General features: G+C 54.0%; 1 non-coding gene and 1 pseudogene across 1 annotated transcript; both read right to left on the reverse strand.

The window, feature by feature from the left end:
- Positions 1 to 3,862: 3,862 nt before the first annotated feature.
- Positions 3,863 to 11,892, reverse strand: LOC134426206 (28S ribosomal RNA; annotated as a pseudogene).
- Positions 11,893 to 12,786: 894 nt separating this feature from the next.
- Positions 12,787 to 12,939, reverse strand: LOC134426236 (5.8S ribosomal RNA). The gene has a single exon (XR_010029941.1). It is a non-coding gene; the product is annotated as a 5.8S ribosomal RNA (ribosomal RNA).
- Positions 12,940 to 13,490: the final 551 nt, after the last annotated feature.

Genomic DNA, 13,490 nt, shown 5'->3' on the forward strand with positions numbered 1-13,490 from the left:
CTCAGTCCCTCCTGGGCCAGCAGAGCAGCCCCAGAGATGAAGGGCATCTCTGCGGCCATGTGCCCATTCCCTGCTGACCAGGGCCTGAGGGCCACTGTCCTGCCCTGCTGCTGCCTGGCAGGGGCTGGGCAGGGCTGGCCAGGGAAAGGCTTTTCCTCAGGCCCAGCTCTCTCTCTCTCCTTGCCTTGCCCAGGTGCTGCTGGCATTGCTGAGGGGCTCTCTGCAATGGCAGTTCCAGCTGCAGGGCCAGGCCCAGCCCTTGGGCTCCTCCTGTGCAGGCTGAGCACAGCAATGGGGTGTCCCAGCTCCCTGTGCCCGGGGAGCTCTGGGCAGGGCAGCCTGGGACCCTGGCAATGAGTCCACTCTCCTCAAGCACTGCCATGGACAGGACCCTTGGTGTGTCCTCAGGATGCCATCCAAGCTGTCAGCTGCCTCCAGGGTACACTGGGGGACAGGAGTGTCCTTGGCCAGAGTGGGGCTGGGACTCTGAGAAAGGCTAAACCAGTTTGCTTTGCTGTGGGTCCCTCTGCTCTCAGTTGTGTCAGGCTGATTTCCAGGGGAGCACAGGGACTGCCCTGGATTGCAGAAAAGGGCAGCTGGGGACCGACGGAGTGACAGAGCAGCTCCCCTAGCCCTTCACTGAGTTCCAGCCACTGCTCTTGCCTTGCACAGCTGTCTCTGCTCTCCCTGGGTGAAGCAGGAAACCCTCTCAAACTGCCTTTGGCCATCACCCTCCCTTAGTCCTGGGACAGGAGATGCTGCTGAGCTCCTCAGCCTCAGGAGCTGTTTGAGCTGATGGAATCTAACCCCAGGACTTGCCCCTGTCCCCATTCCATGACCCCACTGCTTCAGAGCAGAGCTGACCCCTTGGTGTCCATGGGCAGAGCCCCTGCTCATCACAGCAATGGGGCCAGATCCCAGCAAAATTCCAGGCACGGGGCTGAAGGAAGAGCTCTGAGAAAAGGAAAACTGGGGGGCACAGAGCAACAGGGGCAGGGCTGGGAGAAAGGGCTTGCACAGAGCTCAGCAAAGTCTGCCCTGACTTGTCACTGTCTCCCCTTTGAACATCTCCCCATGACCCACTGTCTCCCAGCCGGTATCGGCATTAATTGTTGCAATAAAGCTGGCGTATTGAGATGGCCCCAGATTTGCCAGACTCCACAACATTTGCCCTGTGCACCCGACCTTGTTGGGGTCATTATCATGCTGTCCATCCCTCCCAAAGAGTACCTCCAATACTGTTACTTCTCTCAGCTGTTGGATCCCATCCTCTAGTCTTCCAGCACATTCTATGGTGCTGCTCCTGCATTCTCTCCCTGTGAACAAACCTCTCTCTGACACTTATTAAAAGCCCTGGCTCCCTTACAAAAATCTGATTGATACCTGAGTCCTGGGTCAAGCGTCCCAAATCCTTGCCTCACCACCATCCAGCTGGACACCTGTACCCATAAGATCCCAGACCCAGAGTAACCAGGTTGTATAAGCCTCACGTCCCTGTGCGTACAATGTCTGTGTGCAGATTACAGAGACTTTTGTACATCAGGGACTCAGTGATGATCTCAACCATTGGCTCCCCTGTGAGTTGTGAGGGCCCTCCATTCTTATCCTTGTCTGGGTGCTCTGATTTCATCTTAGACCTCCTCGTTTCCACAGAGCAACTGCTGCTGGCTGTGACTGCCTCTGCAGTTCAGCTGGAACTTGGACAGTTGTAACATCTGTGGGTTCCGCTGCTGCACCATCAGACTCTCCCTCTTTGAGGCAGGGGGAGGTTTCCTCACCAGCTGGGGAAGTGTATTCCTTCAGCATCTGGCCCATCTCACACATCTCCTTCATCAGACCCCCCACCCAATCTGGGTGGTTCATTTCTGAGGTGGGCTGTGGGGCGTGGTCAGGCTCTGGGGTGTTGAGGATTTTTTGTAGGTTGAGGAGTTCTTGCTAGACAATGGCCATATTCGGCCGATGCACAATCCAGCCTGCTTGTACTAATGGACAATGAACACATTCACAAAAAATGGATAATGGACATATTCAGAAATGGGGTCAGTATATCCTTGAGAAAGATACAAGAAGAAGAGTCATCAGGACTCAGCAAGTTTGTCAGCAAGCTTGGGAGAGTGAGAAAAAAGAGAAAGCAATGGGTGGGCCAGACATCCACAGCAAGATGCACGAAAAATTAGATGATCCAATAAGCATTTTAATTTAGATGTGTTAACAGCTAGGATTAACCAATCATGTATTAGCTAGAGAAGCGTGGGCAGTAGAAACTTATTATAAATCTGGTCTTTTTAGGGATAATAAATTTGGCTTCACTTGATCATATTGGTCATGGTGTGATGTCCCTGAACATCCGCACCTCGCAACTGGGCTCCTGGAAGTCTTCATCTATGTCACATTCCGTGGGTTTTTATTTACTCCTTATTTGTCCATCCTGTAGAAAAGGATTGGTGTCAGTGGGAAACTGACATTGCTTGTTTGAAGGGGAGCCCACCCATCCTGCCTGAGAATGATGAACTCCTCTGTTTTAAAGTCTCTTTTTGAGGGTCTCTTCTTGGGTCTTCTACAGGTTGGTTTTTTGTTTCCTCTCCTCCAGGCTGTCCTGGCCTGTGCTGGGAAAAGCCCACTGCAGGGACATCTGTGCACCCTGGGATCCCAGGGTCCTGGGCATCTGCATGGGGATGGGCAACATAACAAAGGACTGTCTGGAGGCCTTTGGAAATGGGAATTTATGGACAGGTGGGACTGCTCAATCTGACTGCACCAGGCCCTCACCTCTAGATCTCTTTCCTGCTTGGCAGGGTTCCGTTTCCAGGGAGTGTGGGCAAGGACTGGCACTCACCTGCACAGAAAGGCTTCTGCCTTTTGTCCCTGTAGCTAAACCCAGGGTGAGATTCCTCCTTTAGTGCTCAAAGAAAGGAAAGGAAATCCCAGAAGGGATGTGCTCTGTCTTTGAAATCATTACCAATTGTGAGGAAGACCCCTGCTGAAGTAGGACGTGTCCCTGATCAAAGAAGGTCACCCCTCTGACCAAACTGATCCCAGCCCAAAGGCCAGGCCTTCTGCTGGGCTCCGGAAGGGGTGCTGCAGGCAATGTGCTCAGGGGAGAGACCTCCACTGCCCTCACTTCTCTCAGGGATAACACATCCCATCCCATCCCATCCCATCCCAAGGGTTCCCAGGATGGCCACAGACATGAGGAATGGGATCCAGCACACTTAACGACTGTGTCGAATATCAGGTTTAGGACTTTCCCAACCAGCAGTCATGAACCACATATCCTGAACATGAAGTAGATATGAAAATAAAATAAAAAAGAAAACCAGGACATTTAACAAGGACCTTTCCCCAAGGAAATCCAGGACTGCACTGAGCAGGTTCTGGGGCAGAACACATCCCACAGATGGCCCAGGAGCCCCATGCAGTGCTGGGGAGTTCCTGACCCTCGGGCCCACTGAGGCTCTCCTGGGCCAGGGAGCTGCCTCAGCTGCCACAGCACTCGGGCACCACACAGGTGCCTCAGTCCCACCAGAGCACAGCCACCCACGAGAGGGTGAGACCCTTCTGCCACACACCAGGAGTGGAGAGGAACCTCCCAGGCCCCTTCACTGTCCCTTGGCACATTCATTTCAGCCTGACCCTCAAAGCCCTGCTCAGCAACATCCCCCGCTAGAGTAGGATGTGTCCCTGGTCAAAGGAGGTCACCCCTCTGACCAAACTGATCCCAGCCCAAAGGCCAGGCCTTCAGCTGGGCTCTGGAAGGGGTTCTGCAGGCAATGTTTTCAGGGGAGAGATCTCCATTGGCCTCACTTCTCTAAGGGATAACACATCCCATCCCATCCCAAGGGTTCCCAGGATTATTATTGCAACAGTACATCATCAGTAGGGTAAAACTAACCTGTCTCATGACAGTCTAAACCAAGCTCAGATTCCCTATTAGTGGGTGAACAATCCAACGCTTGGTGAATTCTGCTTCACAATGATAGGAAGAGCCGACATCGAAGGATCAAAAAGCGATGTCGCTATGAACGCTTGGCCGCCACAAGCCAGTTATCCCTGTGGTAACTTTTCTGAAACCTCCTGCTTAAAACCCAAAAAAGCCAGAAGGATCGTGAGGCCCCGCTTTCATGGTCTGTATTCGTACTGAAAATCAAGATCAAGCGAGCTTTTGCCCTTCTGCTCCATGGGAGGTTTCCGTCCTCCCTGAGCTCGCCTTAGGACACCTGTGTTACGCTTTGACAGGTGTACCGCCCCAGTCAAACTCCCCACCTGCCACTGTCCCCGGAGCAGGTCGTGGCCGGCGCGCGCCGGCCTCTTGACGCCAGAAGCGAGAGCCCCCCTCGGGGTTCGCCTCCCGCCGCCTCACCGGGTAAGTGAAAAAACGATCAGAGTAGTGGTATTTCACTGATGGCCGGGACGCCGGCGGGCGGGTCGCCCCGCACCACCGAGCGCGTGCCCGGCTTCCCACTTATTCTACACCTCTCATGTCTCTTCACAGCGCTAGACTAGAGTCAAACTCAACAGGGTCTTCTTTCCCTGCTGATTCCACCAAACCTGTTCCCTTGGCTGTGGTTTCGCTGGATAGTAGGTAGGGACAGTGGGAATCTTCTTCATCCATTCATGCACGTCACTAATTAGATTACGAGGCATTTGGCTATTTAATAAACACATACAAATTGTATATGTTCCTTTTCTGGGTTAAGTAAGGTGGCCCGTCCACCTGAATGACCAAATTGGAATTTATAGCCCAAAATGGGCTAGACGCGGTTATGACGGATGAACCCCTCCCAAACAAATACCGATTCCACTGTCCAGCGAACCTGTCGAGGGGAGAGGCCTAGTTTATTTACCAGGATTTACACAGATACAATTGATCTAGCTTGGCTAATGAATATATTTACAATGTCAACGGAGGTGGATGATAGGGCCCATGCGGTTCTCTCTAGCCTTGTTTTAGAGAGACCAAGGGCGGTCAGCAACTCATTATTATTGCCAAACCATTTGGTACGGGCTCCCATGGGGAAGCCAACATATTCAATGTCATCAGCATTGGTCAGTTGCTGAATTTCTGTATGAAGGCGCTGATATTTTTTGGCCTTCTCCAAGGCGGCCTCAGTCAATGAGACATCAGAGTGCTCAGACCTCACAGTCACATTGACCACAACTGCCTTAGAACCTTTGACAAAGATTAAATCCAGTTTAAATAGTTAATTTTCATAATCCCTTAGGTGTGGCTCCTCAAAAACTGTCCAACACTCCCTCTTAGCCTCCTCGCTAAGGGTTTCACAGATGGCATTGTGTCTCTTAATCCTGGCATCTTGAGTGATGGCACAGTTTCTGACAATGTGGGCTGTGGTCTCAAATCTAGCTCCACAATGTCCACATGATTGAGCAACATACTCTTGTTTACCCCTAGCCAGGAATTCTCTTGTTGGGTAGACATTCGCTCTGAGTTGTGGGGCCGTGATTAGTTTACAGTGAGGTATGCCCTTAAACTGCCCTATCCAGGCATTACTGATCTCATCATTCTCGAAATGCTCAATCCCATGGCCCTGGGCAACCAGATGGGTCCATTTATGAAATTCTAGTTTCCTCCAGTTACAAGGTCTTGGGTATCAAATCTTAGGGATGGGTGCTTCCCATTCCAGCCAGGCTCCATCGTCGCCCCCAAACTCTACCAATGGTAAAGGCTCCCAAATCGATGGGATGGACTCTTGTGTCCTCCCCGCTTTCAACCACAATTTTTCAAATAACCGTTCCAGATGTACTTCCTTGAGATAGTTCACAAGAGTCTCATCCGAAGACTGGGCTAATCTATGGAGTCTTCGCACCTGAATACTTGGAATGAGCAACGCCAACTTGATGAGGTCTAAACCGCCATCTTTAAAACTCGAATACAAGATCGCATCACATGTACTGGGGGGAAGATGAAGCCATTCCTTAACCGTGTTATGAATTAATTGGTCAAGGGATTCAAGCAGGCCCACCTTAACTTCGGTATGGTCAGCCAGATATATCAGTCTCGGGATGGTATAGGTCCTGAGTATATCGACTTTCTGAAAAGGTTTTAAGGGCGAACGACCAATCCGATGAAGCCAATCCATGAGCTTCTCTGATAGTCTAGGATCTGGAAAGCCAGTCCAGGGGTCAACCCATGTGCTGACGTACCTTTCTGAGCTCCCTGGGTCGATCATGTTAAGGGGGGATCCATTAATCACCCACGTGGGACAATCATTGATAGTATACGAGTCCCTTGTAGGCTTGATGTAAAAGCCATGACATTTTCCCCCCTGCGTACTGAGGCCAGTTAGATTGCAAAAGGCCTCCAAAATTTTGATGTTATGACACATGCCTTCCCAAGAGTCACTCAGCAGCACCAAGTCATCAGCAAATGCCATGGCTGTAAATTTCCAGCCCCCATGATGGAAAACCTCACCTTCATTCTCGAGTTTATATAGAAGGGGGTCCATCACTAAAATTGAGCAGCAAAGGTGACATGGGGTCGCCTTGCTTGACACCTGAGCAAATGTATATGGGGTCTGTCCTTTCTCTTCCCATGGAAATGCACATCTTAACATCCCGATATATTTCCCTCACCAACTCTATCATGTGTGGATCCACCCCTCTCTGGACCAGACCCTTAAATGCTGATGACAGACGGTGTCAAATGCCTTAGCAATGTCCACGAACACAACCCCCAGATGTTTATGCTCTCACTTAGCTGTTCCACCACAAGCCGTAACAACTTGAGGTTTTCGGCACAACCTGATGCGCAAATAAAACCCCGTTGCCGGGGGTTGATGGGACATGCTTTGGACAGCCTTGCAGTAGCAATCCTGGAAAACAGCCTAATCACCACTGAACCAATAGTGATAGGCCTCCAGTTATTGATATCACCAAGCTTCTCGGCATTTGAAGACTTGGGTATCAAGACTGTCTTGCAGTCCCGCAGCGCATCTGGAACAGTACCAGTGATAAGCCAGAGGCTGAACATCTCAGTCAACTGGGAAAACTTTGGGCCTTTTGCAATAATCTGACCCAAAGTGATCCCATCTGGCCCGGGAGCAGAGGTTTTACACATCTCTCTCATGTTCTTATCAATCTCTTTTCCAGTAATTAAGGCCTCGAATGTGGCGTTATCCGCCTCCTTAAATGGAGGGAAATCAAGTAGGCCACCAAATATATCAGATGTATCCCACCTTCTTTTAAAGTGATCATGGAGAACACTTGATGGTAATTGGCACTGAGAGGCTTCCGTGCTGTCCAGGATCACGTATGAGGCACCTTCTATGTAACTCGTACAGCAGTTGGAACCTCAAGAATTTTCCCCTCTTAATAGCTCTTCTGCGCATCCAATTTGATAGAGTTTTGGATGCTTTTTGGCCATGGGATGCCTGCGTCTTTTGACCCTTGATAGATTTAGTTTGGCTAGGCACACCCAGAATACCAAGAAACTCCTTATAAACATCGTTCACCACCCGACCTGGATCTTGCCCATCAAGAACTTTCTTGAAGGCTTCCCGATATATGGTCAATTTGCCAAACGATAATCCCGCTTTGATGACTTTCCGGAATTGGAGCTTTAACTGTCCCTCCTTGGGCATCCCTCCTTACCAGATCCGGCAGGACGTTCAGTTCCAGTGGCACCTACTAGTCCTTCATGACCTTTCACGGAGGGACGCCTTTTATCACTAATCTGCTCTGCCATTTTAGTTGGAATATGCTCCGCTACAAGTTGGTTGATATTCCGCTTACTGGCAAACTTGTCCACCAATTGTACCAGAAGAGCCTCTTCCTCCTTAGTCCATACCCGTTTGTGGGCCCCTCAGGCCGATGACTCTTTGGGATGAGAAGCAACAATCCGCTCCACATTTCGCACAAGAGGATGTCTTATTCTCTTGTGCAGACCCAGGCCAGTCTTAGTAGCAACCCACGTTGGCACACGTCACAGACCCATTCCCCAGTGGGAGCCACACACACCACCCCCTTGCAGCGCGGGATGTGACAGGAGATACTGTGGTATTTTATATTTTGTTTACCACATTTTGAACACCTGAAAATGATCTTTCTCTGCCCGTGCGCCCTTTTGAGATGGTCAATCAGCCCCAACATCCTAGTAAACCAGGTCTCACAACAAGGACAAGATGGTTGTTTGTCAGGCATGGACACGACAGGTGTTCTTGGCGTTGTACCACCACCTTCAGACCCATGAGGAGCCTCGGGTGTTTTGGGCTCTTCACTAGCTCCCATCGCGCTCTCAGCCTCAGGTGTTTTGGGCTCTTCGGTACCTCCCACCGCACTCTCAGCCTCATCCTGGGCCATCCCCATAGGGGAGATCTCATAGGGCTCAGGGAGTTGCCCCAAACCCTACCAAACATCCACATGATGTACACCATCTTCTTTAACAATTCTGGAGTTAAAAAACTCCAAACTTACAAGATCGAATCCCTCTTCCCTGGGCACACAGGGCATAGATGGTAATTTGACATCAATGACCCTTAGATCTAATGGGTCAGTCTGAGTGGTAGTCAAGATATAACGCAAAGCCATTTTGTCAGTCTGGTAAGCAATAAAGTGACAAGTCCAAGTGAGAGTAGAAGCATATAGTAGCTGACCCTCTCTCAAACTACCAACTGTGTCAACAACAGCCCATGGACAAGGCTCTGTGCAACAGCGAACTAACTGTGCCAACCTTTTTGTTTCAGCAATTCGTGAAACTATCATTGGGTGGTGAGTCCAACGACAGGGAGGGCTGATATGCGCCCTCTCTCACACTGGGGCAGAAGTCGACTCAGTTACCACGAGGGTATCCGGCAGGACAACGAGGAGGTGCGACTTCCGCGACTATGCCCAGTTAGTAAATATAGTTACTCCCGCCGTTTACCCACGCTTCATTGAATTTCTTCACTTTGACATTCAGAGCATTGGGCAGAAATTACATCGCGTCAACACCCGCCTCAGGCCTTCACAATGCTTTGTTTTAATTAAGTAGTCGGATTCCCCTGGTCCGCACCAGTTCTAAGCCGGCTGCTAGGCACTGACTGAGGCGGGGCGCTGGCCCGGAGACTCTCCCCCGGGGACCCTCCCCCGCACGAACCGCTCAGCCTACGCTGGCTGCGGCTGCGCACGCACTGGCCGCACACCGCGGGAACCCCACCGGCGGGAACCGCTGGGGCAGCGGTGCGCAACAATGATGGCTGCCACTGGGGCGCCGGCTGTGGCAAGGCGGAGGGTGGGCGGAGGGGGGGAGCAGGCGGCGCCCGCCACAGCCGGGGCGATCCACAGGAAGGGCCCAGCGTGTGTCCAGAGTCGCCACTGCGCGCGTGCACACCCCGGTGCCTGGGCAGGCCACGCGGAGCGCACTCACCCACGAGCAGCACCTCGCCCAGCTGCGGCACGCGCCCAGCCCCGCTTCGCGACCCAGCCCGACCGACCCAGCCCTTAGAGGCAATCCTTATCCCCAAGTTACGGATCCAGCTTGCCAACTTCCCTTACCTACATTGTTCCAACATGCCAGAGGCTGTTCAACTTGGAGACCTGCTGCGGATATGGGTACGGCCCGGCGCGAGACTTACACCCTCTCCCCCGGATTTTCACGGGCCAGCGAGAGCTCACCGGATGCTTCTGGAACCGCAATGCTTTCCAAGGTGAGGGCCCCTCACTCGGGATGAATCCATTCCAAGGCACCCAGCCCTTCACAAAGAAAAGAAAACTCTCCCTGAGGCTCCCACCAGCTTCTCTGGGATCGGTTGCATCACCGCACTGGGTGCCTCACGGCGCCCGTCTCCGCCACTCCGGATTCGGGGATCTGAACCCGACTCCCTTTCGATCGGCTGAGGGCAACAGAGGCCATCACCTGCCCTTTCGGAACCACGCTCGCCTATCGCTTAGGACCGACTGACCCATGTTCAACTGCTGTTCACATGGAACCCTGCTCCACTTTGGCCTTCAAAGCTCTCGTTTGAATATTTGCTACTACCACCAAGATCTGCACCTGCAGCAGCTCCACCTGGGCCCACGCCCCTGGCTTCGAGGCGCACCGCAGTGGCTCTCCTACTCGTTGCAGCCTAGCCCCCGCGGGCATCGTACTGCCGGCAACGGCCGAGTATGGGCCCGACGCTCCAGCGCCATCCATTTTCAGGGCCAGTTGATTCGGCAGGTGAGTTGTTACACACTCCTTAGCGGATTCCAACTTCCATGGCCACCGTCCTGCTGTCTAGATCAACCAACACCATTTTTGGGCTCTGATGACTGTCAGCATCAGGCGCCTTAACCCGGCGTTCGGTTCATCCCGCAGCGCCAGTTCTGCTTACCAAAAGTGGCACACTGAGCACTCGCATTCCATGGTGTGGCTCCACGCCAGTGAGCCCGCCCCCTTACCCATTGAAAGTTTGAGAATAGGTTGAGATCGTTTTGGCCCCAAGACCTCTAATCATTCACTTTACTGGGTAAAACTGCCCATTGCCGAGTGCCAGCTATCCTGAGGGAAACTTCGGAGGGAACCAGCTACTAGATGGCTTGATTAGTCTTTCGCCCCTAGACCCGGGTCGGACGACCGATTTGCATGTCAGGACTGCTACAGACCTCAACCAGAGTTTCCTCTGGCTTTGCCCTGCCCAGGCATAGTTCACCATCTTTCGGGTCCTAGCACGGACGCTCACGCTCCACCTCCCCGGCCCCACGAGGGGGCGGCAGGCAAGACGGGCCGGTGGTACACCCGGGGCTGCCAGGCGCGACACGCACCCGGGATCCCACCTCAGCCGGCGCGCGCCGGCCCTCACCTTCATTGCGCCGCGGGCTTTCGACAACGGCCCCTGACTCGCGCACGTGCTAGACTCCTTGGTCCGTGTTTCAAGACGGGTTGGCTGGGTAGCCGACATTGCTGCGGACTCCGGGCGCCCCAGCGCGGCCCGTGAGCCTGGCCCAGCGGCGCTGCGCGGTCAGGGCGCACTGAGGACAGTCTGCCCCGGTTGACAGTGGTGCCAGGGACTGGCAGGCCCAGCCCCCACACCCCTGCGCGAAACGCCGCGCTGTGATGATGCCGCCCCCCCTCCACCCTTGTGAGAGGCAGGGAAACGATGCCCCCCACCACAGCACCGCCGATGTGGGGGGAGGAGGGCGCGGCAGCAGTCCTTTCCCTCGGCCCCGGGATTTGGCGAGACCTGATGCCCGAGGGCTGTAACACCTGCTGCTGCTTGTGCGGCACTGGAACACCTGCCCGTCGGAGGCCTTCCCAGCCAACCTGGAGCCGGACGTGGCGCACCATTGCAGAGGAAATGTGCCCGGCCAGGGCCAGCTGCCGGCTAGGCAGCAGTGCCCGCACCAGCCTGCATCCCCCAGCCCGCCCCCGCAGACGGGGTTCGCCCAGGGGACAGAAGGGAGGCAGAGGTGAGGTTCCGCTGAACCCATGCCGACCGCAACTCGCCCGGTTGAATCCTCTGGGCGGACTGCATGGGCCCCACCCGTTTAACTCTTAACGGTTTCACGCCGTCTTGAACTCTCTCTTCAAAGTTCTTTTCAACTTTCCCTTACGGTACTTGTTGGCTATTGGTCTCATGCCAGTATTTAGCCTTAGATGGAGTTTACCACCCGCTTTGGGCTGCACTCCGAAGCAACCCAACTCCGAGAAGCCCTGGGCCTGGCGTGCCGGGGGCCGCTACTGGCCTCACACCATCCGCAGACTGCGGCCTCGATCACAAGGACTTGGGTCCCCCGAGAGCGCCGCCAGGGATTGGGGCTTCTGTACGCCACATGTCCCGCACCCCACTGCGGGGCAGGGATTCGGCGCTGGGCTTTTCCGCTTCATTCACCATTACTGAGGGAATCCTCGTTAGTTTCTTTTCCTTGGCTGACTAATATGCTTAAATTCAGCGGGTTGCCACGTCTGATCTGAGGTCGCAAGGCCAAAGCTTGGCCACACCTCCTGGCCCATACAGCTCCTAAAGAAGCAGAATGCCAACAGGCCAACAGGCAGCCAGCTTCTCCCACCTACTACCCTCACCTTCCTCCCCCACTGGCGCCCACGCGCCAGGGGAAAACAAAGCCAGAGGGAGAGAAGCGGAGACAGAGTGCCCCATCCCGGAGATGAGAACCGAAAAGGGAGTGTGGCAGAGACAGCCCTGATGGGGGACCAGCCGAGTGGCGGCACGTGATGGCCTTGGTGGAGAGAGAGAGAAAAGCCATGGTGCTATTTGCGCCCTGAGACCACAACAGAAGAGGAGGAGGGCAGGTGAAGGGAGGAGGGGGTCGGAACATCTGTCCCCAGCGCTCTCGCCTCATGCGCACGCGCAGTGGCACAGTACCCCTGCAGTACCCACCTGCAGACAGCCGCCCGCGCGGGGGGGAGGCTGGGGGCGAGGCCTGCGCCTCATCTCCCTCTTGCCCTCTCCCTTCTCTCGGCCCATGGCGGTGCTTTCAACACTGTCTCTTACTCTCCTCAGCTGCCACCACCACCGTACCGCGGTACGGGCCCTGCAAGGACAAACTCTGCCCCAGTGGCTCACTCCAGGAGTGGGGAACTACGGAGCAGTCCCTGAGTCTGCATATAGGGGGATGAAAGCCCTGCGCGGCAACAGTGACGATGACGGCCATGACGATTATGACGCCTGCTGGGTCACAGGGAAAAAATTGAGGCTGCCGAGGGAAACGCATCCCTTGCCAAACCCCTGACCGCCTTCCCTCCGGGCACCAGTGAGCCGCCATCACCACCGCCGCTGACCACAGTCAACTGGCCTGTGAGGCAACCCCAGCCGCACCACCGTGGTGGCCGCTGGATGGCGACTGATCGTCAAGCAACGCTCAGACGGGCGTAGCCCTGGGAGGAACATGGGGCCACAAGTGTGTTCAAATTGTGGATGACCAATGTGTCCTGCAATTCACATTAATTCTTGCAGATAGCTGCATTCTTCATTAACGCACGAGCCGAGTGATCCACCACTAAGAGTTGTCTGGCTTTGGCACCAATCCTGCACCCGTGGAGGGGCTGGGACCGCTCACATGGGGCGCCCCTTTCTCTTGTGCTGAGGATGTGCGGGCGTGTGCCTGGCTTTGACCGTCCTTACTTGATAGTCAGGAGTGCAGACATAGGAGATCCAGCCACACTGAACTGGAATTCTTCCTCAAACCTCCACACTATGGTGGCACTGAAGGAGATCTGAGCAGTCTGGGTCCCACCTGGTGCACCGATGTCTTCCTCAGGCACAAACTTGAAGCAGAAGCCCACGTTGGCAGTTGAAGGTCTATAGGTGAAGGGAGCATCAATATCTCCTAGGTTAATCAGTTTCACCTGCAGCAGCAAGAAAGCAAAATGGAAATACATGTGGAATCTTCCCTTCTTGTGAGTTATTGTCTAATGACGCAATTAATACCCAGAAATAGCAGACGATGCTATGAATGGCAAAAAAATACAACAGGACAAGTTCTGCCCTTGGGTTTTCATGCAAAGCAGTGGCAGCTCCACAGAACTGGAGTCCACAACCCTGGGGTTATCCCATGGA

Source organism: Melospiza melodia, chromosome 17, assembly GCF_035770615.1.
Source record: "Melospiza melodia melodia isolate bMelMel2 chromosome 17, bMelMel2.pri, whole genome shotgun sequence".
NCBI lineage: Eukaryota > Metazoa > Chordata > Aves > Passeriformes > Passerellidae > Melospiza > Melospiza melodia.